General features: G+C 43.5%; 21 non-coding genes across 21 annotated transcripts; all 21 read right to left on the bottom strand.

The window, feature by feature from the left end:
- Positions 1-121: 121 nt before the first annotated feature.
- On the bottom strand, positions 122-204 carry TRNAL-AAG (transfer RNA leucine (anticodon AAG)). The gene has a single exon. It is a non-coding gene; the product is annotated as a tRNA-Leu (tRNA).
- Positions 205-390: 186 nt separating this feature from the next.
- Positions 391-473, bottom strand: TRNAL-CAG (transfer RNA leucine (anticodon CAG)). Its single transcript has one exon. It is a non-coding gene; the product is annotated as a tRNA-Leu (tRNA).
- A 632-nt stretch (positions 474-1,105) lies between these two features.
- TRNAL-UAG (transfer RNA leucine (anticodon UAG)) lies at positions 1,106-1,188 on the bottom strand. The gene has a single exon. It is a non-coding gene; the product is annotated as a tRNA-Leu (tRNA).
- Positions 1,189-4,574: 3,386 nt separating this feature from the next.
- TRNAL-CAG (transfer RNA leucine (anticodon CAG)) lies at positions 4,575-4,657 on the bottom strand. The gene has a single exon. It is a non-coding gene; the product is annotated as a tRNA-Leu (tRNA).
- Positions 4,658-6,668: 2,011 nt separating this feature from the next.
- On the bottom strand, positions 6,669-6,751 carry TRNAL-CAG (transfer RNA leucine (anticodon CAG)). The gene has a single exon. It is a non-coding gene; the product is annotated as a tRNA-Leu (tRNA).
- A 2,722-nt stretch (positions 6,752-9,473) lies between these two features.
- Positions 9,474-9,556, bottom strand: TRNAL-UAG (transfer RNA leucine (anticodon UAG)). Its single transcript has one exon. It is a non-coding gene; the product is annotated as a tRNA-Leu (tRNA).
- A 1,024-nt stretch (positions 9,557-10,580) lies between these two features.
- On the bottom strand, positions 10,581-10,663 carry TRNAL-AAG (transfer RNA leucine (anticodon AAG)). The gene has a single exon. It is a non-coding gene; the product is annotated as a tRNA-Leu (tRNA).
- A 186-nt stretch (positions 10,664-10,849) lies between these two features.
- TRNAL-CAG (transfer RNA leucine (anticodon CAG)) lies at positions 10,850-10,932 on the bottom strand. Its single transcript has one exon. It is a non-coding gene; the product is annotated as a tRNA-Leu (tRNA).
- Positions 10,933-14,761: 3,829 nt separating this feature from the next.
- Positions 14,762-14,844, bottom strand: TRNAL-AAG (transfer RNA leucine (anticodon AAG)). The gene has a single exon. It is a non-coding gene; the product is annotated as a tRNA-Leu (tRNA).
- Positions 14,845-15,030: 186 nt separating this feature from the next.
- On the bottom strand, positions 15,031-15,113 carry TRNAL-CAG (transfer RNA leucine (anticodon CAG)). Its single transcript has one exon. It is a non-coding gene; the product is annotated as a tRNA-Leu (tRNA).
- A 1,739-nt stretch (positions 15,114-16,852) lies between these two features.
- On the bottom strand, positions 16,853-16,936 carry TRNAF-AAA (transfer RNA phenylalanine (anticodon AAA)). Its single transcript has one exon. It is a non-coding gene; the product is annotated as a tRNA-Phe (tRNA).
- A 185-nt stretch (positions 16,937-17,121) lies between these two features.
- On the bottom strand, positions 17,122-17,204 carry TRNAL-CAG (transfer RNA leucine (anticodon CAG)). The gene has a single exon. It is a non-coding gene; the product is annotated as a tRNA-Leu (tRNA).
- A 632-nt stretch (positions 17,205-17,836) lies between these two features.
- On the bottom strand, positions 17,837-17,919 carry TRNAL-UAG (transfer RNA leucine (anticodon UAG)). Its single transcript has one exon. It is a non-coding gene; the product is annotated as a tRNA-Leu (tRNA).
- Positions 17,920-18,943: 1,024 nt separating this feature from the next.
- Positions 18,944-19,026, bottom strand: TRNAL-AAG (transfer RNA leucine (anticodon AAG)). Its single transcript has one exon. It is a non-coding gene; the product is annotated as a tRNA-Leu (tRNA).
- A 186-nt stretch (positions 19,027-19,212) lies between these two features.
- TRNAL-CAG (transfer RNA leucine (anticodon CAG)) lies at positions 19,213-19,295 on the bottom strand. The gene has a single exon. It is a non-coding gene; the product is annotated as a tRNA-Leu (tRNA).
- Positions 19,296-21,034: 1,739 nt separating this feature from the next.
- On the bottom strand, positions 21,035-21,118 carry TRNAF-AAA (transfer RNA phenylalanine (anticodon AAA)). The gene has a single exon. It is a non-coding gene; the product is annotated as a tRNA-Phe (tRNA).
- Positions 21,119-21,303: 185 nt separating this feature from the next.
- Positions 21,304-21,386, bottom strand: TRNAL-CAG (transfer RNA leucine (anticodon CAG)). Its single transcript has one exon. It is a non-coding gene; the product is annotated as a tRNA-Leu (tRNA).
- A 632-nt stretch (positions 21,387-22,018) lies between these two features.
- On the bottom strand, positions 22,019-22,101 carry TRNAL-UAG (transfer RNA leucine (anticodon UAG)). Its single transcript has one exon. It is a non-coding gene; the product is annotated as a tRNA-Leu (tRNA).
- Positions 22,102-23,125: 1,024 nt separating this feature from the next.
- On the bottom strand, positions 23,126-23,208 carry TRNAL-AAG (transfer RNA leucine (anticodon AAG)). The gene has a single exon. It is a non-coding gene; the product is annotated as a tRNA-Leu (tRNA).
- A 186-nt stretch (positions 23,209-23,394) lies between these two features.
- TRNAL-CAG (transfer RNA leucine (anticodon CAG)) lies at positions 23,395-23,477 on the bottom strand. The gene has a single exon. It is a non-coding gene; the product is annotated as a tRNA-Leu (tRNA).
- Positions 23,478-24,109: 632 nt separating this feature from the next.
- Positions 24,110-24,192, bottom strand: TRNAL-UAG (transfer RNA leucine (anticodon UAG)). Its single transcript has one exon. It is a non-coding gene; the product is annotated as a tRNA-Leu (tRNA).
- Positions 24,193-27,045: the final 2,853 nt, after the last annotated feature.

The following is a 27,045-nucleotide window of genomic DNA, read 5'->3' as shown; positions in this document are numbered from 1 at the left end:
GAATAGGGCAAATGCATTTGCAGTTGAAACTGAAGTTTGGTACTTATTCAGATATTATTTACATTGCCAATTTTTAGCTGAGATTCTAAAGGAACTGAGAGAGAAAATGGAATTCAAGTTTTGTCAGAAGTGGGATTCGAACCCACGCCTCCAGGAGAGACTGCGGCCTTAACTCAGCGCCTTAGACCACTCGGCCATCCTGACCCCATGCTGCTTTTTCATCTAAAGGGTGAGAAATATATTAGGAACCAAACAATGCACAGAGCTTATGCCAATAGTGGCTAGAGCAAGAAAAAAACTCACTGCACTCTTCCAAGAAGACAATCCTATAAGCCACTGCGAGGGAAATGATCATATTTCTCAAGAAAAAAAGTAGAGTAAACACAGGACTGTCAGAAGTGGGATTTGAACCCACACCTCCAGAGGAGACTGCGACCTGAACGCAGCGCCTTAGACCACTCGGCCATCCTGACTTGCTTTCACAGCATCTTCCAGAGGCCAGACAGCCATGCAGGTGAGGTACTGAAAAGGAATGCCCTCAATTTATTTATCCTATTATATGCACTTCCAACAGATCTTTGAACAATCTGTACAGAGCAGGACCTATGGAGAACTCTTTAGAACTTTGAGGCGAACAAAGAGAAAGTGCTATTCACCAGCCACTTGAACGGCTCAAAGCTGCTTTGAAATTGAGACAATAGCCACCTCTTGGCTGGCTAAAGCAATTTCAACAAGGGATCTCAAAGTCACAACATAGGGTGGAGTATGCAAATTTAAGCAGCCCCTGATCAAAGCCCTGAGGAAATTGCTGTAAGTGTGCTGGAGTCCAGTTGTCTACCAGATGAATGGCATTCTTCCAAATTTGCAGGGCCGGTCTGGCCAGGGCATACAAGAGCATGACTCTTCCAGATGACCTCTTACATGGGTCCTATGCTCATTTGGTAAGGATTGCGCTTTGTCAGCAAGACGTTATAGAACCTAAATATATGAGAAACCCCATCTCTCTTGACAAGAGGAGAACGGAATAACGTGCCAGGTGAAGACCAACAGATGCAACTTCCCTCAGATGTTAACCTGATAAAGGAGATTAAATCTCCAAAAGGCATGTCAGAAGTGGGATTCGAACCCACGCCTCCAAAGGAGACTGTGGCCTAAACACAGCGCCTTAGACCTCTCGGCCATCCTGACAGTATAGGCTTTTAAGAAATGAATAAAAGTTACTCAGAAACGTCTACCTCCATGCAAGCCTGAAATAATTTAAACCTTCAAACACAAGGTGCAACTTTATGCACAGGACAATAAACACAGAAGAACACATACGAAAGCACTTTATTTCACAGGTATACAGTTTTCATGCTTTTAGAACACCACATACCTCTCACCAGCTATTTAGGGTCCTGTATCCGACTCACAACATTTCCTTGCCTGCGACCTCTCTCTCTACACAAACAACTACAGCACAGGAAGTAGGAAGGCAATAGGTGGGGCAGTTTATGCAAATTTATGCTGCCAATGTGCCTTGCAGATTCATGCAGGATTTCTAGATCCTTGCTGGATACAAGAGAGTAGGCCTTGTTCCAGATAAACTATCCCTAGCAGGGAAAGTCTGAGCACAGGCACTCTTTTGCTCTTTAGCCCCTGGCCTGGGACTCACCCTCACTTGCTGAGGCGTGAAATTCTGCATACCAACTTTGCACAGAAGGTATGTTTGTGGTTGTTTGGGGATGGGTGGGAGGTCAAGAGCAGTGAAAAGCAGGTCTCCTTCACTACTAGACTACTCTTCTATGCCTCCCTGCCGTTCACTCACTCTGTCTTTGTTTCATTCTCTCCTTCCACAACACTCCTTCTCACTCACTCGCTCTATCACTTGTATTTTAGCCCTTGCTCTGCATTCTATAGTGGAAACAGCTCTTGAATGAAGCATCTGAAAATGACGTGACATAAAATTTAAAACCTCCTTATTGGAAACCTAAAACATCACAAGACTTAATGTAACCCATTTCTTTCATAAAAAAGATTTTTAAAGTACCCCACAAAACAAATATAAAACACCACGAGTGCTAGAAGAATATTACATTAACGTTAAAGATAGAATAGGGCAAATGCATTTGCAGTTGAAACTGAAGTTTGGTACTTATTCAGATATTATTTACATTGCCAATTTTTAGCTGAGATTCTAAAGGAACTGAGAGAGAAAATGGAATTCAAGTTTTGTCAGAAGTGGGATTTGAACCCACGCCTCCAGGAGAGACTGCGGCCTTAACGCAGCGCCTTAGACCACTCGGCAATCCTGACCCCATGCTGCTTTTTCATCTAAAGAAGGGTGAGAAAGATATTAGGAACCAAAAAATGCACAGAGCTTAGGCCAATAGTGGCTAGAGCAAGAAAAAGACTCACTGCACTCTTCCAAGAAGACAATCCTATAAGCCACTGCGAGGGAAATGATCATATTTCTCAAGAAAAAAATTAGAGTAACCACAGGACTCTCAGAAGTGGGATTTGAACCCACGCCTCCAGAGGAGACTTCGACCTGAACGCAGCGCCTTAGACCACTCGGCCATCCTAACTTGCTTTCCCAGCATCTTCCAGAGGCCAGACAGCCATGCAGGTGAGGTACTGAAAAGTAATGCCCTCAATTTATTTATCCTATTATATGCACTTCCAACAGATCTTTGAACAATCTGTACAGAGCAGGACCTATGGAGAACTCTTTAGAACTTTGAGGCGAACAAAGAGAAAGTGCTATTCACCAGCCACTTGAACGGCTCAAAGCTGCTTTGAAATTGAGACAATAGCCACCTCTTGGCTGGCTAAAGCAATTTCAACAAGGGATCTCAAAGTCACAACATAGGGTGGAGTATGCAGATTTAAGCAGCCCCTGATCAAAGCCCTAAGGAAATTGCTGTAAGTGTGCTGGAGTCCAGTTGTCTACCAGATGCATGGCATTCTTCCAAATTTGCAGGGCCCGTCTGGCCAGGGCATACAAGAGCATGACTCTTCCAGATGACCTCTTACATGGGTCCTATGCTCATTTGGTAAGGATTGCGCTTTGTCAGCAAGACGTTATAGAACCTAAATATATGAGAAACCCCATCTCTCTTGACAAGAGGAGAACGGAATAACGTGCCAGGTGAAGACCAACAGATGCAACTTCCATCAGATGTTAACCTGATAAAGGAGATTAAATCTCCAAAAGGCATGTCACAAGTGGGATTCGAACGCACGCCTCCAAAGGAGACTGTGGCCTAAACACAGCACCTTAGACCTCTCGGCCATCCTGACAGTATAGGCTTTTAAGAAATGAATAAAAGTTACTCAGAAACATCTACCTCCATGCAAGCCTGAAATAATTTAAACCTTCAAACACAAGGTGCAACTTTATGCACAGGACAATAAACACAGAAGAACACATACGAAAGCACTTTATTTCACAGGTATACAGTTTTCATGCTTTTAGAACACCACATACCTCTCACCAGCTATTTAGGGTCCTGTATCCGACTCACAACATTTCCTTGCCTGCGACCTCTCTCTCTACACAAACAACTACAGCACAGGAAGTAGGAAGGCAATAGGTGGGGCAGTTTATGCAAATTTATGCTGCCAATGTGCCTTGCAGATTCATGCAGGATTTCTAGATCCTTGCTGGATACAAGAGAGTAGGCCTTGTTCCAGATAAACTATCCCTAGCAGGGAAAGTCTGAGCACAGGCACTCTTTTGCTCTTTAGCCCCTGGCCTGGGACTCACCCTCACTTGCTGAGGCGTGAAATTCTGCATACCAACTTTGCACAGAAGGTATGTTTGTGGTTGTTTGGGGATGGGTGGGAGGTCAAGAGCAGGGAAAAGCAGGTCTCCTTCACTACTAGACTACTCTTCTATGCCTCCCTGCCGTTCACTCACTCTGTCTTTGTTTCATTCTCTCCTTCCACAACACTCCTTCTCACTCACTCGCTCTATCACTTGTATTTTTGCCCTTGCTCTGCATTCTATAGTGGAAACATCTCTTGAATGAAGCATCTGAAAATGACGTGACATAAAATTTAAAACCTCCTTATTGGAAACCTAAAACATCACAAGACTTAATGTAACCCATTTCTTTCATAAAAAAGATTTTTAAAGTACCCCACAAAAGAAATATAAAACACCACGAGTGCTAGAAGAATATTACATTAACGTTAAAGATAGAATAGGGCAAATGCATTTGCAGTTGAAATTGAAGTTTGGTACTTATTCAGATATTATTTACATTGCCAATTTTTAGCTGAGATTCTAAAGGAACTGAGAGAGATAATGGAATTCAAGTTTTGTCAGAAGTGGGATTCGAACCCACGCCTCCAGGAGAGACTGCGGCCTTACACAGCTCCTTAGACCACTCGGCCATCCTGACCCCATGCTGCTTTTTCATCTAAAGGGTGAGAAAGATATTAGGAACCAAAAAATGCACAGAGCTTAGGCCAATAGTGGCTAGAGCAAGAAAAAAACTCACTGCACTCTTCCAAGAAGACAATCCTATAAGCCACTGCGAGGGAAATGATCATATTTCTCAAGAAAAAAATTAGAGTAAACACAGGACTGTCAGAAGTGGGATTTGAACCCACGCCTCCAGAGGAGACTGCAACCTGAACGCAGCGCCTTAGACCACTCGGCCATCCTGACTTGCTTTCCCAGCATCTTCCAGAGGCCAGACAGCCATGCAGGTGAGGTACTGAAAAGGAATGCCCTCAATTTATTTATCCTATTATATGCACTTCCAACAGATCTTTGAACAATCTGTACAGAGCAGGACCTATGGAGAACTCTTTAGAACTTTGAGGCGAACAAAGAGAAAGTGCTATTCACCAGCCACTTGAACGGCTCAAAGCTGCTTTGAAATTGAGACAATAGCCACCTCTTGGCTGGCTAAAGCAATTTCAACAAGGGATCTCAAAGTCACAACATAGGGTGGAGTATGCAAATTTAAGCAGCCCCTGATCAAAGCCCTAAGGAAATTGCTGTAAGTGTGCTGGAGTCCAGTTGTCTACCAGATGCATGGCATTCTTCCAAATTTGCAGGGCCCGTCTGGCCAGGGCATACAAGAGCATGACTCTTCCAGATGACCTCTTACATGGGTCCTATGCTCATTTGGTAAGGATTGCGCTTTGTCAGCAAGACGTTATAGAACCTAAATATATGAGAAACCCCATCTCTCTTGACAAGAGGAGAACGGAATAACGTGCCAGGTGAAGACCAACAGATGCAACTTCCATCAGATGTTAACCTGATAAAGGAGATTAAATCTCCAAAAGGCATGTCAGAAGTGGGATTCGAACCCACGCCTCCAAAGGAGACTGTGGCTTAAACACAGCACCTTAGAACTCTCGGCCATCCTGACAGTATAGGCTTTTAAGAAATGAATAAAAGTTACTCAGAAACGTCTACCTCCATGCAAGCCTGAAATAATTTAAACCTTCAAACACAAGGTGCAACTTTATGCACAGGACAATAAACACAGAAGAACACATACGAAAGCACTTTATTTCACAGGTATACAGTTTTCATGCTTTTAGAACACCACATACCTCTCACCAGCTATTTAGGGTCCTGTATCCGACTCACAACATTTCCTTGCCTGCGACCTCTCTCTCTACACAAACAACTACAGCACAGGAAGTAGGAAGGCAATAGGTGGGGCAGTTTATGCAAATTTATGCTGCCAATGTGCCTTGCAGATTCATGCAGGATTTCTAGATCCTTGCTGGATACAAGAGAGTAGGCCTTGTTCCAGATAAACTATCCCTAGCAGGGAAAGTCTGAGCACAGGCACTCTTTTGCTCTTTAGCCCCTGGCCTGGGACTCACCCTCACTTGCTGAGGCGTGAAATTCTGCATACCAACTTTGCACAGAAGGTATGTTTGTGGTTGTTTGGGGATGGGTGGGAGGTCAAGAGCAGGGAAAAGCAGGTCTCCTTCACTACTAGACTCCTCTTCTATGCCTCCCTGCCGTTCACTCACTCTGTCTTTGTTTCATTCTCTCCTTCCACAACACTCCTTCTCACTCACTCGCTCTATCACTTGTATTTTTGCCCTTGCTCTGCATTCTATAGTGGAAACAGCTCTTGAATGAAGCATCTGAAAATGACGTGACATAAAATTTAAAACCTCCTTATTGGAAACCTAAAACATCACAAGACTTAATGTAACCCATTTCTTTCATAAAAAAGATTTTTAAAGTACCCCACAAAAGAAATATAAAACACCACGAGTGCTAGAAGAATATTACATTAACGTTAAAGATAGAATAGGGCAAATACATTTGCAGTTGAAACTGAAGTTTGGTACTTATTCAGATATTATTTACATTGCCAATTTTTAGCTGAGATTCTAAAGGAACTGAGAGAGAAAATGGAATTCAAGTTTTGTCAGAAGTGGGATTTGAACACACGCCTCCAGGAGAGACTGCGGCCTTAACGCAGCGCCTTAGACCACTCGGCAATCCTGACCCCATGCTGCTTTTTCATCTAAAGAAGGGTGAGAAAGATATTAGGAACCAAAAAATGCACAGAGCTTAGGCCAATAGTGGCTAGAGCAAGAAAAAAACTCACTGCACTCTTCCAAGAAGACAATCCTATAAGCCACTGCGAGGGAAATGATCATATTTCTCAAGAAAAAAATTATAGTAAACACAGGACTGTCAGGAGTGGGATTTGAACCCACGCCTCCAGAGGAGACTGCGACCTGAACGCAGCGCCTTAGACCACTCGGCCATCCTGACTTGCTTTCCCAGCATCTTCCAGAGGCCAGACAGCCATGCAGGTGAGGTACTGAAAAGGAATGCCCTCAATTTATTTATCCTATTATATGCACTTCCAACAGATCTTTGAACAATCTGTACAGAGCAGGACCTATGGAGAACTCTTTAGAACTTTGAGGCGAACAAAGAGAAAGTGCTATTCACCAGCCACTTGAACGTTTCAAAGCTGCTTTGAAATTGAGACAATAGCCACCTCTTGGCTGGCTAAAGCAATTTCAACAAGGGATCTCAAAGTCACAACATAGGGTGGAGTATGCAAATTTAAGCAGCCCCTGATCAAAGCCCTAAGGAAATTGCTGTAAGTGTGCTGGAGTCCAGTTGTCTACCAGATGCATGGCATTCTTCCAAATTTGCAGGGCCCGTCTTGCCAGGGCATACAAGAGCATGACTCTTCCAGATGACCTCTTACATGGGTCCTATGCTCATTTGGTAAGGATTGCGCTTTGTCAGCAAGACGTTATAGAACCTAAATATATGAGAAACCCCATCTCTCTTGACAAGAGGAGAACGGAATAACGTGCCAGGTGAAGACCAACAGATGCAACTTCCATCAGATGTTAACCTGATAAAGGAGATTAAATCTCCAAAAGGTATGTCAGAAGTGGTATTCAAACCCACGCCTCCAAAGGAGACTGTGGCCTAAACACAGCACCTTAGACCTCTCGGCCATCCTGACAGTATAGGCTTTTAAAAAATGAATAAAAGTTACTCAGAAACGTCTACCTCCATGCAAGCCTGAAATAATTTAAACCTTCAAACACAAGGTGCAACTTTATGCACAGGACAATAAACACAGAAGAACACATACGAAAGCACTTTATTTCACAGGTATACAGTTTTCATGCTTTTAGAACACCACATACCTCTCACCAGCTATTTAGGGTCCTGTATCCGACTCACAACATTTCCTTGCCTGCGACCTCTCTCTCTACACAAACAACTACAGCACAGGAAGTAGGAAGGCAATAGGTGGGGCAGTTTATGCAAATTTATGCTGCCAATGTGCCTTGCAGATTCATGCAGGATTTCTAGATCCTTGCTGGATACAAGAGAGTAGGCCTTGTTCCAGATAAACTATCCCTAGCAGGGAAAGTCTGAGCACAGGCACTCTTTTGCTCTTTAGCCCCTGGCCTGGGACTCACCCTCACTTGCTGAGGCGTGAAATTCTGCATACCAACTTTGCACAGAAGGTATGTTTGTGGTTGTTTGGGGATGGGTGGGAGGTCAAGAGCAGGGAAAAGCAGGTCTCCTTCACTACTAGACTCCTCTTCTATGCCTCCCTGCCATTCACTCACTCTGTCTTTGTTTCATTCTCTCCTTCCACAACACTCCTTCTCACTCACTCGCTCTATCACTTGTATTTTTGCCCTTGCTCTGCATTCTATAGTGGAAACATCTCTTGAATGAAGCATCTGAAAATGACGTGACATAAAATTTAAAACCTCCTTATTGGAAACCTAAAACATCACAAGACTTAATGTAACCCATTTCTTTCATAAAAAAGATTTTTAAAGTACCCCACAAAACAAATATAAAACACCACGAGTGCTAGAAGAATATTACATTAACGTTAAAGATAGAATAGGGCAAATGCATTTGCAGTTGAAACTGAAGTTTGGTACTTATTCAGATATTATTTACATTGCCAATTTTTAGCTGAGATTCTAAAGGAACTGAGAGAGAAAATGGAATTCAAGTTTTGTCAGAAGTGGGATTCGAACCCACGCCTCCAGGAGAGACTGCGGCCTTACACAGCGCCTTAGACCACTCAGCCATCCTGACCCCATGCTGATTTTTCATCTAAAGGGTGAGAAAGATATTAGGAACCAAAAAATGCACAGAGCTTAGGCCAATAGTGGCTAGAGCAAGAAAAAAACTCACTGCACTCTTCCAAGAAGACAATCCTATAAGCCACTGCGAGGGAAATGATCATATTTCTCAAGAAAAAAATTAGAGTAAACACAGGACTGTCAGAAGTGGGATTTGAACCCACGCCTCCAGAGGAGACTGCAACCTGAACGCAGCGCCTTAGACCACTCAGCCATCCTGCCTTGCTTTCACAGCATCTTCCAGAGGCCAGACAGCCATGCAGGTGAGGTACTGAAACGGAATGCCCTCAATTTATTTATCCTATTATATGCACTTCCAACAGATCTTTGAACAATCTGTACAGAGCAGGACCTATGGAGAACTCTTTAGAACTTTGAGGCGAACAAAGAGAAAGTGCTATTCACCAGCCACTTGAACGGCTCAAAGCTGCTTTGAAATTGAGACAATAGCCACCTCTTGGCTGGCTAAAGCAATTTCAACAAGGGATCTCAAAGTCACAACATAGGGTGGAGTATGCAAATTTAAGCAGCCCCTGATCAAAGCCCTGAGGAAATTGCTGTAAGTGTGCTGGAGTCCAGTTGTCTACCAGATGCATGGCATTCTTCCAAATTTGCAGGGCCCGTCTGGCCAGGGCATACAAGAGCATGACTCTTCCAGATGACCTCTTACATGGGTCCTATGCTCATTTGGTAAGGATTGCGCTTTGTCAGCAAGACGTTATAGAACCTAAATATATGAGAAACCCCATCTCTCTTGACAAGAGGAGAACGGAATAACGTGCCAAGTGAAGACCAACAGATGCAACTTCCATCAGATGTTAACCTGATAAAGGAGATTAAATCTCCAAAAGGCATGTCAGAAGTGGGATTCGAACCCACGCCTCCAAAGGAGACTGTGGCCTAAACACAGCGCCTTAGACCTCTCGGCCATCCTGACAGTATATGCTTTTAAGAAATGAATAAAAGTTACTCAGAAACGTCTACCTCCATGCAAGCCTGAAATAATTTAAACCTTCAAACACAAGGTGCAACTTTATGCACAGGACAATAAACACAGAAGAACACATACGAAATCACTTCATTTCACAGGTATACAGTTTTCATGCTTTTAGAACACCACATACCTCTCACCAGCTATTTATGGTCCTGTATCCGACTCACAACATTTCCTTGCCTGCGACCTCTCTCTCTACACAAACAACTACAGCACAGGAAGTAGGAAGGCAATAGGTGGGGCAGTTTATGCAAATTTATGCTGCCAATGTGCCTTGCAGATTCATGCAGGATTTCTAGATCCTTGCTGGATACAAGAGAGTAGGCCTTGTTCCAGATAAACTATCCCTAGCAGGGAAAGTCTGAGCACAGGCACTCTTTTGCTCTTTAGCCCCTGGCCTGGGACTCACCCTCACTTGCTGAGGCGTGAAATTCTGCATACCAACTTTGCACAGAAGGTATGTTTGTGGTTGTTTGGGGATGGGTGGGAGGTCAAGAGCAGGGAAAAGCAGGTCTCCTTCACTACTAGACTCCTCTTCTATGCCTCCCTGCCGTTCACTCACTCTGTCTTTGTTTCATTCTCTCCTTCCACAACACTCCTTCTCACTCACTCGCTCTATCACTTGTATTTTTGCCCTTGCTCTGCATTCTATAGTGGAAACATCTCTTGAATGAAGCATCTGAAAATGACGTGACATAAAATTTAAAACCTCCTTATTGGAAACCTAAAACATCACAAGACTTAATGTAACCCATTTCTTTCATAAAAAAGATTTTTAAAGTACCCCACAAAAGAAATATAAAACACCACGAGTGCTAGAAGAATATTACATTAACGTTAAAGATAGAATAGGGCAAATGCATTTGCAGTTGAAACTGAAGTTTGGTACTTATTCAGATATTATTTACATTGCCAATTTTTAGCTGAGATTCTAAAGGAACTGAGAGAGAAAATGGAATTCAAGTTTTGTCAGAAGTGGGATTCGAACCCACGCCTCCAGGAGAGACTGCGGCCTTAACGCAGCGCCTTAGACCACTCGGCCATCCTGACCCCATGCTGCTTTTTCATCTAAAGGGTGAGAAAGATATTAGGAACCAAAAAATGCACAGAGCTTAGGCCAATAGTGGCTAGAGCAAGAAAAAAACTCACTGCACTCTTCCAAGAAGACAATCCTATAAGCCACTGCGAGGGAAATGATCATATTTCTCAAGAAAAATATTAGAGTAAACACAGGACTGTCAGAAGTGGGATTTGAACCCACGCCTCCAGAGGAGACTGCGACCTGAACACAGCGCCTTAGACCACTCGGCCATCCTGACTTGCTTTCTCAGCCTCTTCCAGAGGCCAGACAGCCATGCAGGTGAGGTACTGAAAAGGAATGCCCTCAATTTATTTATCCTATTATATGCACTTCCAACAGATCTTTGAACAATCTGTACAGAGCAGGACCTATGGAGAACTCTTTAGAACTTTGAGGCGAACAAAGAGAAAGTGCTATTCACCAGCCACTTGAACGGCTCAAAGCTGCTTTGAAATTGAGACAATAGCCACCTCTTGGCTGGCTAAAGCAATTTCAACAAGGGATCTCAAAGTCACAACATAGGGTGGAGTATGCAAATTTAAGCAGCCCCTGATCAAAGCCCTAAGGAAATTGCTGTAAGTGTGCTGGAGTCCAGTTGTCTACCAGATGCATGGCATTCTTCCAAATTTGCAGGGCCCGTCTGGCCAGGGCATACAAGAGCATGACTCTTCCAGATGACCTCTTACATGGGTCCTATGCTCATTTGGTAAGGATTGCGCTTTGTCAGCAAGACGTTATAGAACCTAAATATATGAGAAACCCCATCTCTCTTGACAAGAGGAGAACGGAATAACGTGCCAGGTGAAGACCAACAGATGCAACTTCCATCAGATGTTAACCTGATAAAGGAGATTAAATCTCCAAAAGGCATGTCAGAAGTGGGATTCGAACCCACGCCTCCAAAGGAGACTGGGGCTTAAACACAGCAGCTTAGACCTCTCGGCCATCCTGACAGTATAGGCTTTTAAGAAATGAATAAAAGTTACTCAGAAACGTCTACCTCCATGCAAGCCTGAAATAATTTAAACCTTCAAACACAAGGTGCAACTTTATGCACAGGACAATAAACACAGAAGAACACATACGAAAGCACTTTATTTCACAGGTATACAGTTTTCATGCTTTTAGAACACCACATACCTCTCACCAGCTATTTAGGGTCCTGTATCCGACTCACAACATTTCCTTGCCTGCGACCTCTCTCTCTACACAAACAACTACAGCACAGGAAGTAGGAAGGCAATAGGTGGGGCAGTTTATGCAAATTTATGCTGCCAATGTGCCTTGCAGATTCATGCAGGATTTCTAGATCCTTGCTGGATACAAGAGAGTAGGCCTTGTTCCAGATAAACTATCCCTAGCAGGGAAAGTCTGAGCACAGGCACTCTTTTGCTCTTTAGCCCCTGGCCTGGGACTCACCCTCACTTGCTGAGGCGTGAAATTCTGCATACCAACTTTGCACAGAAGGTATGTTTGTGGTTGTTTGGGGATGGGTGGGAGGTCAAGAGCAGGGAAAAGCAGGTCTCCTTCACTACTAGACTCCTCTTCTATGCCTCCCTGCCGTTCACTCACTCTGTCTTTGTTTCATTCTCTCCTTCCACAACACTCCTTCTCACTCACTCGCTCTATCACTTGTATTTTTGCCCTTGCTCTGCATTCTATAGTGGAAACATCTCTTGAATGAAGCATCTGAAAATGACGTGACATACAATTTAAAACCTCCTTATTGGAAACCTAAAACATCACAAGACTTAATGTAACCCATTTCTTTCATAAAAAAGATTTTTAAAGTACCCCACAAAAGAAATATAAAACACCACGAGTGCTAGAAGAATATTACATTAACGTTAAAGATAGAATAGGGCAAATGCATTTGCAGTTGAAACTGAAGTTTGGTACTTATTCAGATATTATTTACATTGCCAATTTTTAGCTGAGATTCTAAAGGAACTGAGAGAGAAAATGGTATTCAAGTTTTGTCAGAAGTGGGATTCGAACCCACGCCTCCAGGAGAGACTGCGGCCTTACACAGCACCTTAGACCACTCGGCCATCCTGACCCCATGCTGCTTTTTCATCTAAAGGGTGAGAAAGATATTAGGAACCAAAAAATGCACAGAGCTTAGGCCAATAGTGGCTAGAGCAAGAAAAAAACTCACTGCACTCTTCCAAGAAGACAATCCTATAAGCCACTGCGAGGGAAATGATCATATTTCTCAAGAAAAAAATTAGAGTAAACACAGGACTGTCAGAAGTAGGATTTGAACCCACGCCTCCAGAGGAGACTGCGACCTGAACGCAGCGCCTTAGACCACTCGGCCATCCTGACTTGCTTTCCCAGCATCTTCCAGAGGCCAGACAGCCATGCAGGTGAGGTACTGAAAAGGAATGCCCTCAATTTATTTATCCTATTATATGCACTTCCAACAGATCTTTGAACAATCTGTACAGAGCAGGACCTATGGAGAACTCTTTAGAACTTTGAGGCGAACAAAGAGAAAGTGCTATTCACCAGCCACTTGAACGGCTCAAAGCTGCTTTGAAATTGAGACAATAGCCACCTCTTGGCTGGCTAAAGCAATTTCAACAAGGGATCTCAAAGTCACAACATAGGGTGGAGTATGCAAATTTAAGCAGCCCCTGATCAAAGCCCTAAGGAAATTGCTGTAAGTGTGCTGGAGTCCAGTTGTCTACCAGATGCATGGCATTCTTCCAAATGTGCATGGCCCGTCTGGCCAGGGCATACAAGAGCATGACTCTTCCCGATGACCTCTTACATGGGTCCTATGCTCATTTGGTAAGGATTGCGCTTTGTCAGCAAGACGTTATAGAACCTAAATATATGAGAAACCCCATCTCTCTTGACAAGAGGAGAACGGAATAACGTGCCAGGTGAAGACCAACAGATGCAACTTCCATCAGATGTTAACCTGATAAAGGAGATTAAATCTCCAAAAAGCATGTCAGAAGTGGGATTCGAACGCACGCCTCCAAAGGAGACTGTGGCCTAAACACAGCACCTTAGACCTCTCGGCCATCCTGACAGTATAGGCTTTTAAGAAATGAATAAAAGTTACTCAGAAACGTCTACCTCCATGCAAGCCTGAAATAATTTAAACCTTCAAACACAAGGTGCAACTTTATGCACAGGACAATAAACACAGAAGAACACATACGAAAGCACTTTATTTCACAGGTATACAGTTTTCATGCTTTTAGAACACCACATACCTCTCACCAGCTATTTAGGGTCCTGTATCCGACTCACAACATTTCCTTGCCTGCGACCTCTCTCTCTACACAAACAACTACAGCACAGGAAGTAGGAAGGCAATAGGTGGGGCAGTTTATGCAAATTTATGCTGCCAATGTGCCTTGCAGATTCATGCAGGATTTCTAGATCCTTGCTGGATACAAGAGAGTAGGCCTTGTTCCAGACAAACTATCCCTAGCAGGGAAAGTCTGAGCACAGGCACTCTTTTGCTCTTTAGCCCCTGGCCTGGGACTCACCCTCACTTGCTGAGGCGTGAAATTCTGCATACCAACTTTGCACAGAAGGTATGTTTGTGGTTGTTTGGGGATGGGTGGGAGGTCAAGAGCAGGGAAAAGCAGGGCTCCTTCACTACTAGACTCCTCTTCAATGCCTCCCTGCCATTCACTCACTCTGTCTTTGTTTCATTCTCTCCTTCCACAACACTCCTTCTCACTCACTCGCTCTATCACTTGTATTTTTGCCCTTGCTCTGCATTCTATAGTGGAAACCTCTCTCGAATGAAGCATCTGAAAATGACGTGACATAAAATTTAAAACCTCCTTATTGGAAACCTAAAACATCACAAGACTTAATGTAACCCATTTCTTTCATAAAAAAGATTTTTAAAGTACCCCACAAAACAAATATAAAACACCACGAGTGCTAGAAGAATATTACATTAACGTTAAAGATAGAATAGGGCAAATGCATTTGCAGTTGAAACAGAAGTTTGGTACTTATTCAGATATTATTTACATTGCCAATTTTTAGCTGAGATTCTAAAGGAACTGAGAGAGAAAATGGAATTCAAGTTTTGTCAGAAGTGGGATTCGAACCCACGCCTCCAGGAGAGACTGCAGCCTTAACGCAGTGCCTTAGACCACTCGGCCATCCTGACCCCATGCTACTTTTTCATCTAAAGGGTGAGAAAGATATTAGGAACCAAAAAATGCACAGAGCTTAGGCCAATAGTGGCTAGAGCAAGAAAAAAACTCACTGCACTCTTCCAAGAAGACAATCCTATAAGCCACTGCGAGGGAAATGATCATATTTCTCAAGAAAAAAATTAGAGTAAACACAGGACTGTCAGAAGTGGGATTTGAACCCACGCCTCCAGAGGAGACTGCGACCTGAACGCAGCGCCTTAGACCACTCGGCCATCCTGACTTGCTTTCCCAGCCTCTTCCAGAGGCCAGACAGCCATGCAGGTGAGGTACTGAAAAGGAATGCCCTCAATTTATTTATCCTATTATATGCACTTCCAACAGATCTTTGAACAATCTGCACAGAGCAGGACCTATGGAGAACTCTTTAGAACTTTGAGGCGAACAAAGAGAAAGTGCTATTCACCAGCCACTTGAACGGCTCAAAGCTGCTTTGAAATTGAGACAATAGCCACCTCTTGGCTGGCTAAAGCAATTTCAACAAGGGATCTCAAAGTCACAACATAGGGTGGAGTATGCAAATTTAAGCAGCCCCTGATCAAAGCCCTAAGGAAATTGCTGTAAGTGTGCTGGAGTCCAGTTGTCTACCAGATGCATGGCATTCTTCCAAATTTGCAGGGCCCGTCTGGCCAGGGCATACAAGAGCATGACTCTTCCAGATGACCTCATACATGGGTCCTATGCTCATTTGGTAAGGATTGCGCTTTGTCAGCGAGAAGTTATAGAACCTAAATATATGAGAAACCCCATCTCTCTTGACAAGAGGAGAACGGAATAACGTGCCAGGTGAAGACCAACAGATGCAACTTCCATCAGATGTTAACCTGATAAAGGAGATTAAATCTCCAAAAGGCATGTCAGAAGTGGGATTCGAACGCACGCCTCCAAAGGAGACTGTGGCCTAAACACAGCACCTTAGACCTCTCGGCCATCCTGACAGTATAGGCTTTTAAGAAATGAATAAAAGTTACTCAGAAACGTCTACCTCCATGCAAGCCTGAAATAATTTAAACCTTCAAACACAAGGTGCAACTTTATGCACAGGACAATAAACACAGAAGAACACATACGAAAGCACTTTATTTCACAGGTATACAGTTTTCATGCTTTTAGAACACCACATACCTCTCACCAGCTATTTAGGGTCCTGTATCCGACTCACAACATTTCCTTGCCTGCGACCTTTCTCTCTACACAAACAACTACAGCACAGGAAGTAGGAAGGCAATAGGGGGGGCAGTTTATGCAAATTTATGCTGCCAATGTGCCTTGCAGATTCATGCAGGATTTCTAGATCCTTGCTGGATACAAGAGAGAAGGACTTGTTCCAGATAAACTATCCCTAGCAGGGAAAGTCTGAGCACAGGCACTCTTTTGCTCTTTAGCCCCTGGCCTGGGACTCACCCTCACTTGCTGAGGCGTGAAATTCTGCATACCAACTTTGCACAGAAGGTATGTTTGTGGTTGTTTGGGGATGGGTGGGAGGTCAAGAGCAGGGAAAAGCAGGTGTCCTTCACTACTAGACTCCTCTTCTATGCCTCCCTGCCATTCACTCACTCTGTCTTTGTTTCATTCTCTCCTTCCACAACACTCCTTCTCACTCACTCGCTCTATCACTTGTATTTTTGCCCTTGCTCTGCATTCTATAGTGGAAACAGCTCTTGAATGAAGCATCTGAAAATGACGTGACATAAAATTTAAAACCTCCTTATTGGAAACCTAAAACATCACAAGACTTAATGTAACCCATTTCTTTCATAAAAAAGATTTTTAAAGTACCCCACAAAACAAATATAAAACACCACGAGTGCTAGAAGAATATTACATTAACGTTAAAGATAGAATAGGGCAAATGCATTTGCAGTTGAAACTGAAGTTTGGTACTTATTCAGATATTATTTACATTGCCACTTTTTAGCTGAGATTCTAAAGGAACTGAGAGAGAAAATGGAATTCAAGTTTTGTCAGAAGTGGGATTCGAACCCACGCCTCCAGGAGAGACTGCAGCTTTAACGCAGCGCCTTAGACCACTCGGCCATCCTGAACCCATGCTGCTTTTTCATCTAAAGGGTGAGAAATATATTAGGAACCAAAAAATGCACAGAGCTTAGGCCAATAGGGGCTAGAGCAAGAAAAAAACTCACTGCACTCTTCCAAGAAGACAATCCTATAAGCCACTGCGATTGAAATGATCATATTTCTCAAGAAAAAAAGTAGAGTAAACACAGGACTGTCAGAAGTGGGATTTGAACCCACACCTCCAGAGGAGACTGCGACCTGAACGCAGCGCCTTAGACCACTCGGCCATCCTGACTTGCTTTCACAGCATCTTCCAGAGGCCAGACAGCCATGCAGGGGAGGTACTGAAAAGGAATGCCCTCAATTTATTTATCCTATTATATGCACTTCCAACAGATCTTTGAACAATCTGTACAGAGCAGGACCTATGGAGAACTCTTTAGAACTTTGAGGCGAACAAAGAGAAAGTGCTATTCACCAGCCACTTGAATGGCTCAAAGCTGCTTTGAAATTGAGACAATAGCCACCTCTTGGCTGGCTAAAGCAATTTCAACAAGGGATCTCAAAGTCACAACATAGGGTAGAGTATGCAAATTTAAGCAGCCCCTGATCAAAGCCCTGAGGAAATTGCTGTAAGTGTGCTGGAGTCCAGTTGTCTACCAGATGAATGGCATTCTTCCAAATTTGCAGGGCCCGTCTGGCCAGGGCATACAAGAGCATGACTCTTCCAGATGACCTCTTACATGGGTCCTATGCTCATTTGGTAAGGATTGCGCTTTGTCAGCAAGACGTTATAGAACCTAAATATATGAGAAACCCCATCTCTCTTGACAAGAGGAGAACGGAATAACGTGCCAAGTGAAGACCAACAGATGCAACTTCCATCAGATGTTAACCTGATAAAGGAGATTAAATCTCCAAAAGGCATGTCAGAAGTGGGATTCGAACCCACGCCTCCAAAGGAGACTGTGGCCTAAACACAGCGCCTTAGACCTCTCAGCCATCCTGACAGTATAGGCTTTTAAGAAATGAATAAAAGTTACTCAGAAACGTCTACCTCCATGCAAGCCTGAAATAATTTAAACCTTCAAACACAAGGTGCAACTTTATGCACAGGACAATAAACACAGAAGAACACATACGAAAGCACTTTATTTCACAGGTATACAGTTTTCATGCTTTTAGAACACCACATACCTCTCACCAGCTATTTAGGGTCCTGTATCCGACTCACAACATTTCCTTGCCTGCGACCTCTCTCTCTACACAAACAACTACAGCACAGGAAGTAGGAAGGCAATAGGTGGGGCAGTTTATGCAAATGTATGCTGCCAATGTGCCTTGCAGATTCATGCAGGATTTCTAGATCCTTGCTGGATACAAGAGAGTAGGCCTTGTTCCAGATAAACTATCCCTAGCAGGGAAAGTCTGAGCACAGGCACTCTTTTGCTCTTTAGCCCCTGGCCTGGGACTCACCCTCACTTGCTGAGGCGTGAAATTCTGCATACCAACTTTGCACAGAAGGTATGTTTGTGGTTGTTTGGGGATGGGTGGGAGGTCAAGAGCAGTGAAAAGCAGGTCTCCTTCACTACTAGACTACTCTTCTATGCCTCCCTGCCGTTCACTCACTCTGTCTTTGTTTCATTCTCTCCTTCCACAACACTCCTTCTCACTCACTCGCTCTATCACTTGTATTTTAGCCCTTGCTCTGCATTCTATAGTGGAAACAGCTCTTGAATGAAGCATCTGAAAATGACGTGACATAAAATTTAAAACCTCCTTATTGGAAACCTAAAACATCACAAGACTTAATGTAACCCATTTCTTTCATAAAAAAGATTTTTAAAGTACCCCACAAAACAAATATAAAACACCACGAGTGCTAGAAGAATATTACATTAACGTTAAAGATAGAATAGGGCAAATGCATTTGCAGTTGAAACTGAAGTTTGGTACTTATTCAGATATTATTTACATTGCCAATTTTTAGCTGAGATTCTAAAGGAACTGAGAGAGAAAATGGAATTCAAGTTTTGTCAGAAGTGGGATTCGAACCCACGCCTCCAGGAGAGACTGCGGCCTTAACTCAGCGCCTTAGACCACTCGGCCATCCTGACCCCATGCTGCTTTTTCATCTAAAGGGTGAGAAATATATTAGGAACCAAACAATGCACAGAGCTTATGCCAATAGTGGCTAGAGCAAGAAAAAAACTCACTGCACTCTTCCAAGAAGACAATCCTATAAGCCACTGCGAGGGAAATGATCATATTTCTCAAGAAAAAAAGTAGAGTAAACACAGGACTGTCAGAAGTGGGATTTGAACCCACACCTCCAGAGGAGACTGCGACCTGAACGCAGCGCCTTAGACCACTCGGCCATCCTGACTTGCTTTCACAGCATCTTCCAGAGGCCAGACAGCCATGCAGGTGAGGTACTGAAAAGGAATGCCCTCAATTTATTTATCCTATTATATGCACTTCCAACAGATCTTTGAACAATCTGCACAGAGCAGGACCTATGGAGAACTCTTTAGAACTTTGAGGCGAACAAAGAGAAAGTGCTATTCACCAGCCACTTGAACGGCTCAAAGCTGCTTTGAAATTGAGACAATAGCCACCTCTTGGCTGGCTAAAGCAATTTCAACAAGGGATCTCAAAGTCACAACATAGGGTGGAGTATGCAAATTTAAGCAGCCCCTGATCAAAGCCCTAAGGAAATTGCTGTAAGTGTGCTGGAGTCCAGTTGTCTACCAGATGCATGGCATTCTTCCAAATTTGCAGGGCCCGTCTGGCCAGGGCATACAAGAGCATGACTCTTCCAGATGACCTCATACATGGGTCCTATGCTCATTTGGTAAGGATTGCGCTTTGTCAGCGAGAAGTTATAGAACCTAAATATATGAGAAACCCCATCTCTCTTGACAAGAGGAGAACGGAATAACGTGCCAGGTGAAGACCAACAGATGCAACTTCCATCAGATGTTAACCTGATAAAGGAGATTAAATCTCCAAAAGGCATGTCAGAAGTGGGATTCGAACGCACGCCTCCAAAGGAGACTGTGGCCTAAACACAGCACCTTAGACCTCTCGGCCATCCTGACAGTATAGGCTTTTAAGAAATGAATAAAAGTTACTCAGAAACGTCTACCTCCATGCAAGCCTGAAATAATTTAAACCTTCAAACACAAGGTGCAACTTTATGCACAGGACAATAAACACAGAAGAACACATACGAAAGCACTTTATTTCACAGGTATACAGTTTTCATGCTTTTAGAACACCACATACCTCTCACCAGCTATTTAGGGTCCTGTATCCGACTCACAACATTTCCTTGCCTGCGACCTTTCTCTCTACACAAACAACTACAGCACAGGAAGTAGGAAGGCAATAGGTGGGGCAGTTTATGCAAATTTATGCTGCCAATGTGCCTTGCAGATTCATGCAGGATTTCTAGATCCTTGCTGGATACAAGAGAGAAGGACTTGTTCCAGATAAACTATCCCTAGCAGGGAAAGTCTGAGCACAGGCACTCTTTTGCTCTTTAGCCCCTGGCCTGGGACTCACCCTCACTTGCTGAGGCGTGAAATTCTGCATACCAACTTTGCACAGAAGGTATGTTTGTGGTTGTTTGGGGATGGGTGGGAGGTCAAGAGCAGGGAAAAGCAGGTGTCCTTCACTACTAGACTCCTCTTCTATGCCTCCCTGCCATTCACTCACTCTGTCTTTGTTTCATTCTCTCCTTCCACAACACTCCTTCTCACTCACTCGCTCTATCACTTGTATTTTTGCCCTTGCTCTGCATTCTATAGTGGAAACAGCTCTTGAATGAAGCATCTGAAAATGACGTGACATAAAATTTAAAACCTCCTTATTGGAAACCTAAAACATCACAAGACTTAATGTAACCCATTTCTTTCATAAAAAAGATTTTTAAAGTACCCCACAAAACAAATATAAAACACCACGAGTGCTAGAAGAATATTACATTAACGTTAAAGATAGAATAGGGCAAATGCATTTGCAGTTGAAACTGAAGTTTGGTACTTATTCAGATATTATTTACATTGCCACTTTTTAGCTGAGATTCTAAAGGAACTGAGAGAGAAAATGGAATTCAAGTTTTGTCAGAAGTGGGATTCGAACCCACGCCTCCAGGAGAGACTGCAGCTTTAACGCAGCGCCTTAGACCACTCGGCCATCCTGAACCCATGCTGCTTTTTCATCTAAAGGGTGAGAAATATATTAGGAACCAAAAAATGCACAGAGCTTAGGCCAATAGGGGCTAGAGCAAGAAAAAAACTCACTGCACTCTTCCAAGAAGACAATCCTATAAGCCACTGCGATTGAAATGATCATATTTCTCAAGAAAAAAAGTAGAGTAAACACAGGACTGTCAGAAGTGGGATTTGAACCCACACCTCCAGAGGAGACTGCGACCTGAACGCAGCGCCTTAGACCACTCGGCCATCCTGACTTGCTTTCACAGCATCTTCCAGAGGCCAGACAGCCATGCAGGTGAGGTACTGAAAAGGAATGCCCTCAATTTATTTATCCTATTATATGCACTTCCAACAGATCTTTGAACAATCTGTACAGAGCAGGACCTATGGAGAACTCTTTAGAACTTTGAGGCGAACAAAGAGAAAGTGCTATTCACCAGCCACTTGAACGGCTCAAAGCTGCTTTGAAATTGAGACAATAGCCACCTCTTGGCTGGCTAAAGCAATTTCAACAAGGGATCTCAAAGTCACAACATAGGGTAGAGTATGCAAATTTAAGCAGCCCCTGATCAAAGCCCTGAGGAAATTGCTGTAAGTGTGCTGGAGTCCAGTTGTCTACCAGATGAATGGCATTCTTCCAAATTTGCAGGGCCCGTCTGGCCAGGGCATACAAGAGCATGACTCTTCCAGATGACCTCTTACATGGGTCCTATGCTCATTTGGTAAGGATTGCGCTTTGTCAGCAAGACGTTATAGAACCTAAATATATGAGAAACCCCATTTCTCTTGACAAGAGGAGAACGGAATAACGTGCCAAGTGAAGACCAACAGATGCAACTTCCATCAGATGTTAACCTGATAAAGGAGATTAAATCTCCAAAAGGCATGTCAGAAGTGGGATTCGAACCCACGCCTCCAAAGGAGACTGTGGCCTAAACACAGCACCTTAGACCTCTCAGCCATCCTGACAGTATAGGCTTTTAAGAAATGAATAAAAGTTACTCAGAAACGTCTACCTCCATGCAAGCCTGAAATAATTTAAACCTTCAAACACAAGGTGCAACTTTATGCACAGGACAATAAACACAGAAGAACACATACGAAAGCACTTTATTTCACAGGTATACAGTTTTCATGCTTTTAGAACACCACATACCTCTCACCAGCTATTTAGGGTCCTGTATCCGACTCACAACATTTCCTTGCCTGCGACCTCTCTCTCTACACAAACAACTACAGCACAGGAAGTAGGAAGGCAATAGGTGGGGCAGTTTATGCAAATTTATGCTGCCAATGTGCCTTGCAGATTCATGCAGGATTTCTAGATCCTTGCTGGATACAAGAGAGTAGGCCTTGTTCCAGATAAACTATCCCTAGCAGGGAAAGTCTGAGCACAGGCACTCTTTTGCTCTTTAGCCCCTGGCCTGGGACTCACCCTCACTTGCTGAGGCGTGAAATTCTGCATACCAACTTTGCACAGAAGGTATGTTTGTGGTTGTTTGGGGATGGGTGGGAGGTCAAGAGCAGTGAAAAGCAGGTCTCCTTCACTACTAGACTACTCTTCTATGCCTCCCTGCCGTTCACTCACTCTGTCTTTGTTTCATTCTCTCCTTCCACAACACTCCTTCTCACTCACTCGCTCTATCACTTGTATTTTAGCCCTTGCTCTGCATTCTATAGTGGAAACAGCTCTTGAATGAAGCCACTGAAAATGACGTGACATAAAATTTAAAACCTCCTTATTGGAAACCTAAAACATCACAAGACTTAATGTAACCCATTTCTTTCATAAAAAAGATTTTTAAAGTACCCCACAAAACAAATATAAAACACCACGAGTGCTAGAAGAATATTACATTAACGTTAAAGATAGAATAGGGCAAATGCATTTGCAGTTGAAACTGAAGTTTGGTACTTATTCAGATATTATTTACATTGCCAATTTTTAGCTGAGATTCTAAAGGAACTGAGAGAGAAAATGGAATTCAAGTTTTGTCAGAAGTGGGATTCGAACCCACGCCTCCAGGAGAGACTGCGGCCTTAACTCAGCGCCTTAGACCACTCGGCCATCCTGACCCCATGCTGCTTTTTCATCTAAAGGGTGAGAAATATATTAGGAACCAAACAATGCACAGAGCTTATGCCAATAGTGGCTAGAGCAAGAAAAAAACTCACTGCACTCTTCCAAGAAGACAATCCTATAAGCCACTGCGAGGGAAATGATCATATTTCTCAAGAAAAAAAGTAGAGTAAACACAGGACTGTCAGAAGTGGGATTTGAACCCACACCTCCAGAGGAGACTGCGACCTGAACGCAGCGCCTTAGACCACTCGGCCATCCTGACTTGCTTTCACAGCATCTTCCAGAGGCCAGACAGCCATGCAGGTGAGGTACTGAAAAGGAATGCCCTCAATTTATTTATCCTATTATATGCACTTCCAACAGATCTTTGAACAATCTGTACAGAGCAGGACCTATGGAGAACTCTTTAGAACTTTGAGGCGAACAAAGAGAAAGTGCTATTCACCAGCCACTTGAACGGCTCAAAGCTGCTTTGAAATTGAGACAATAGCCACCTCTTGGCTGGCTAAAGCAATTTCAACAAGGGATCTCAAAGTCACAACATAGGGTGGAGTATGCAAATTTAAGCAGCCCCTGATCAAAGCCCTGAGGAAATTGCTGTAAGTGTGCTGGAGTCCAGTTGTCTACCAGATGAATGGCATTCTTCCAAATTTGCAGGGCCGGTCTGGCCAGGGCATACAAGAGCATGACTCTTCCAGATGACCTCTTACATGGGTCCTATGCTCATTTGGTAAGGATTGCGCTTTGTCAGCAAGACGTTATAGAACCTAAATATATGAGAAACCCCATCTCTCTTGACAAGAGGAGAACGGAATAACGTGCCAGGTGAAGACCAACAGATGCAACTTCCCTCAGATGTTAACCTGATAAAGGAGATTAAATCTCCAAAAGGCATGTCAGAAGTGGGATTCGAACCCACGCCTCCAAAGGAGACTGTGGCCTAAACACAGCGCCTTAGACCTCTCGGCCATCCTGACAGTATAGGCTTTTAAGAAATGAATAAAAGTTACTCAGAAACGTCTACCTCCATGCAAGCCTGAAATAATTTAAACCTTCAAACACAAGGTGCAACTTTATGCACAGGACAATAAACACAGAAGAACACATACGAAAGCACTTTATTTCACAGGTATACAGTTTTCATGCTTTTAGAACACCACATACCTCTCACCAGCTATTTAGGGTCCTGTATCCGACTCACAACATTTCCTTGCCTGCGACCTCTCTCTCTACACAAACAACTACAGCACAGGAAGTAGGAAGGCAATAGGTGGGGCAGTTTATGCAAATTTATGCTGCCAATGTGCCTTGCAGATTCATGCAGGATTTCTAGATCCTTGCTGGATACAAGAGAGTAGGCCTTGTTCCAGATAAACTATCCCTAGCAGGGAAAGTCTGAGCACAGGCACTCTTTTGCTCTTTAGCCCCTGGCCTGGGACTCACCCTCACTTGCTGAGGCGTGAAATTCTGCATACCAACTTTGCACAGAAGGTATGTTTGTGGTTGTTTGGGGATGGGTGGGAGGTCAAGAGCAGTGAAAAGCAGGTCTCCTTCACTACTAGACTACTCTTCTATGCCTCCCTGCCGTTCACTCACTCTGTCTTTGTTTCATTCTCTCCTTCCACAACACTCCTTCTCACTCACTCGCTCTATCACTTGTATTTTAGCCCTTGCTCTGCATTCTATAGTGGAAACAGCTCTTGAATGAAGCATCTGAAAATGACGTGACATAAAATTTAAAACCTCCTTATTGGAAACCTAAAACATCACAAGACTTAATGTAACCCATTTCTTTCATAAAAAAGATTTTTAAAGTACCCCACAAAACAAATATAAAACACCACGAGTGCTAGAAGAATATTACATTAACGTTAAAGATAGAATAGGGCAAATGCATTTGCAGTTGAAACTGAAGTTTGGTACTTATTCAGATATTATTTACATTGCCAATTTTTAGCTGAGATTCTAAAGGAACTGAGAGAGAAAATGGAATTCAAGTTTTGTCAGAAGTGGGATTTGAACCCACGCCTCCAGGAGAGACTGCGGCCTTAACGCAGCGCCTTAGACCACTCGGCAATCCTGACCCCATGCTGCTTTTTCATCTAAAGAAGGGTGAGAAAGATATTAGGAACCAAAAAATGCACAGAGCTTAGGCCAATAGTGGCTAGAGCAAGAAAAAGACTCACTGCACTCTTCCAAGAAGACAATCCTATAAGCCACTGCGAGGGAAATGATCATATTTCTCAAGAAAAAAATTAGAGTAACCACAGGACTCTCAGAAGTGGGATTTGAACCCACGCCTCCAGAGGAGACTTCGACCTGAACGCAGCGCCTTAGACCACTCGGCCATCCTAACTTGCTTTCCCAGCATCTTCCAGAGGCCAGACAGCCATGCAGGTGAGGTACTGAAAAGTAATGCCCTCAATTTATTTATCCTATTATATGCACTTCCAACAGATCTTTGAACAATCTGTACAGAGCAGGACCTATGGAGAACTCTTTAGAACTTTGAGGCGAACAAAGAGAAAGTGCTATTCACCAGCCACTTGAACGGCTCAAAGCTGCTTTGAAATTGAGACAATAGCCACCTCTTGGCTGGCTAAAGCAATTTCAACAAGGGATCTCAAAGTCACAACATAGGGTGGAGTATGCAGATTTAAGCAGCCCCTGATCAAAGCCCTAAGGAAATTGCTGTAAGTGTGCTGGAGTCCAGTTGTCTACCAGATGCATGGCATTCTTCCAAATTTGCAGGGCCCGTCTGGCCAGGGCATACAAGAGCATGACTCTTCCAGATGACCTCTTACATGGGTCCTATGCTCATTTGGTAAGGATTGCGCTTTGTCAGCAAGACGTTATAGAACCTAAATATATGAGAAACCCCATCTCTCTTGACAAGAGGAGAACGGAATAACGTGCCAGGTGAAGACCAACAGATGCAACTTCCATCAGATGTTAACCTGATAAAGGAGATTAAATCTCCAAAAGGCATGTCACAAGTGGGATTCGAACGCACGCCTCCAAAGGAGACTGTGGCCTAAACACAGCACCTTAGACCTCTCGGCCATCCTGACAGTATAGGCTTTTAAGAAATGAATAAAAGTTACTCAGAAACATCTACCTCCATGCAAGCCTGAAATAATTTAAACCTTCAAACACAAGGTGCAACTTTATGCACAGGACAATAAACACAGAAGAACACATACGAAAGCACTTTATTTCACAGGTATACAGTTTTCATGCTTTTAGAACACCACATACCTCTCACCAGCTATTTAGGGTCCTGTATCCGACTCACAACATTTCCTTGCCTGCGACCTCTCTCTCTACACAAACAACTACAGCACAGGAAGTAGGAAGGCAATAGGTGGGGCAGTTTATGCAAATTTATGCTGCCAATGTGCCTTGCAGATTCATGCAGGATTTCTAGATCCTTGCTGGATACAAGAGAGTAGGCCTTGTTCCAGATAAACTATCCCTAGCAGGGAAAGTCTGAGCACAGGCACTCTTTTGCTCTTTAGCCCCTGGCCTGGGACTCACCCTCACTTGCTGAGGCGTGAAATTCTGCATACCAACTTTGCACAGAAGGTATGTTTGTGGTTGTTTGGGGATGGGTGGGAGGTCAAGAGCAGGGAAAAGCAGGTCTCCTTCACTACTAGACTACTCTTCTATGCCTCCCTGCCGTTCACTCACTCTGTCTTTGTTTCATTCTCTCCTTCCACAACACTCCTTCTCACTCACTCGCTCTATCACTTGTATTTTTGCCCTTGCTCTGCATTCTATAGTGGAAACATCTCTTGAATGAAGCATCTGAAAATGACGTGACATAAAAT

The sequence above is a fragment of the Triturus cristatus genome, unplaced genomic scaffold (genome assembly GCF_964204655.1).
Source record: "Triturus cristatus unplaced genomic scaffold, aTriCri1.1 SCAFFOLD_262, whole genome shotgun sequence".
Taxonomy (NCBI): domain Eukaryota; kingdom Metazoa; phylum Chordata; class Amphibia; order Caudata; family Salamandridae; genus Triturus; species Triturus cristatus.
Note: the sequence above shows the minus strand (reverse complement) of the source record. Positions and strands in the feature narration are given on the sequence as shown.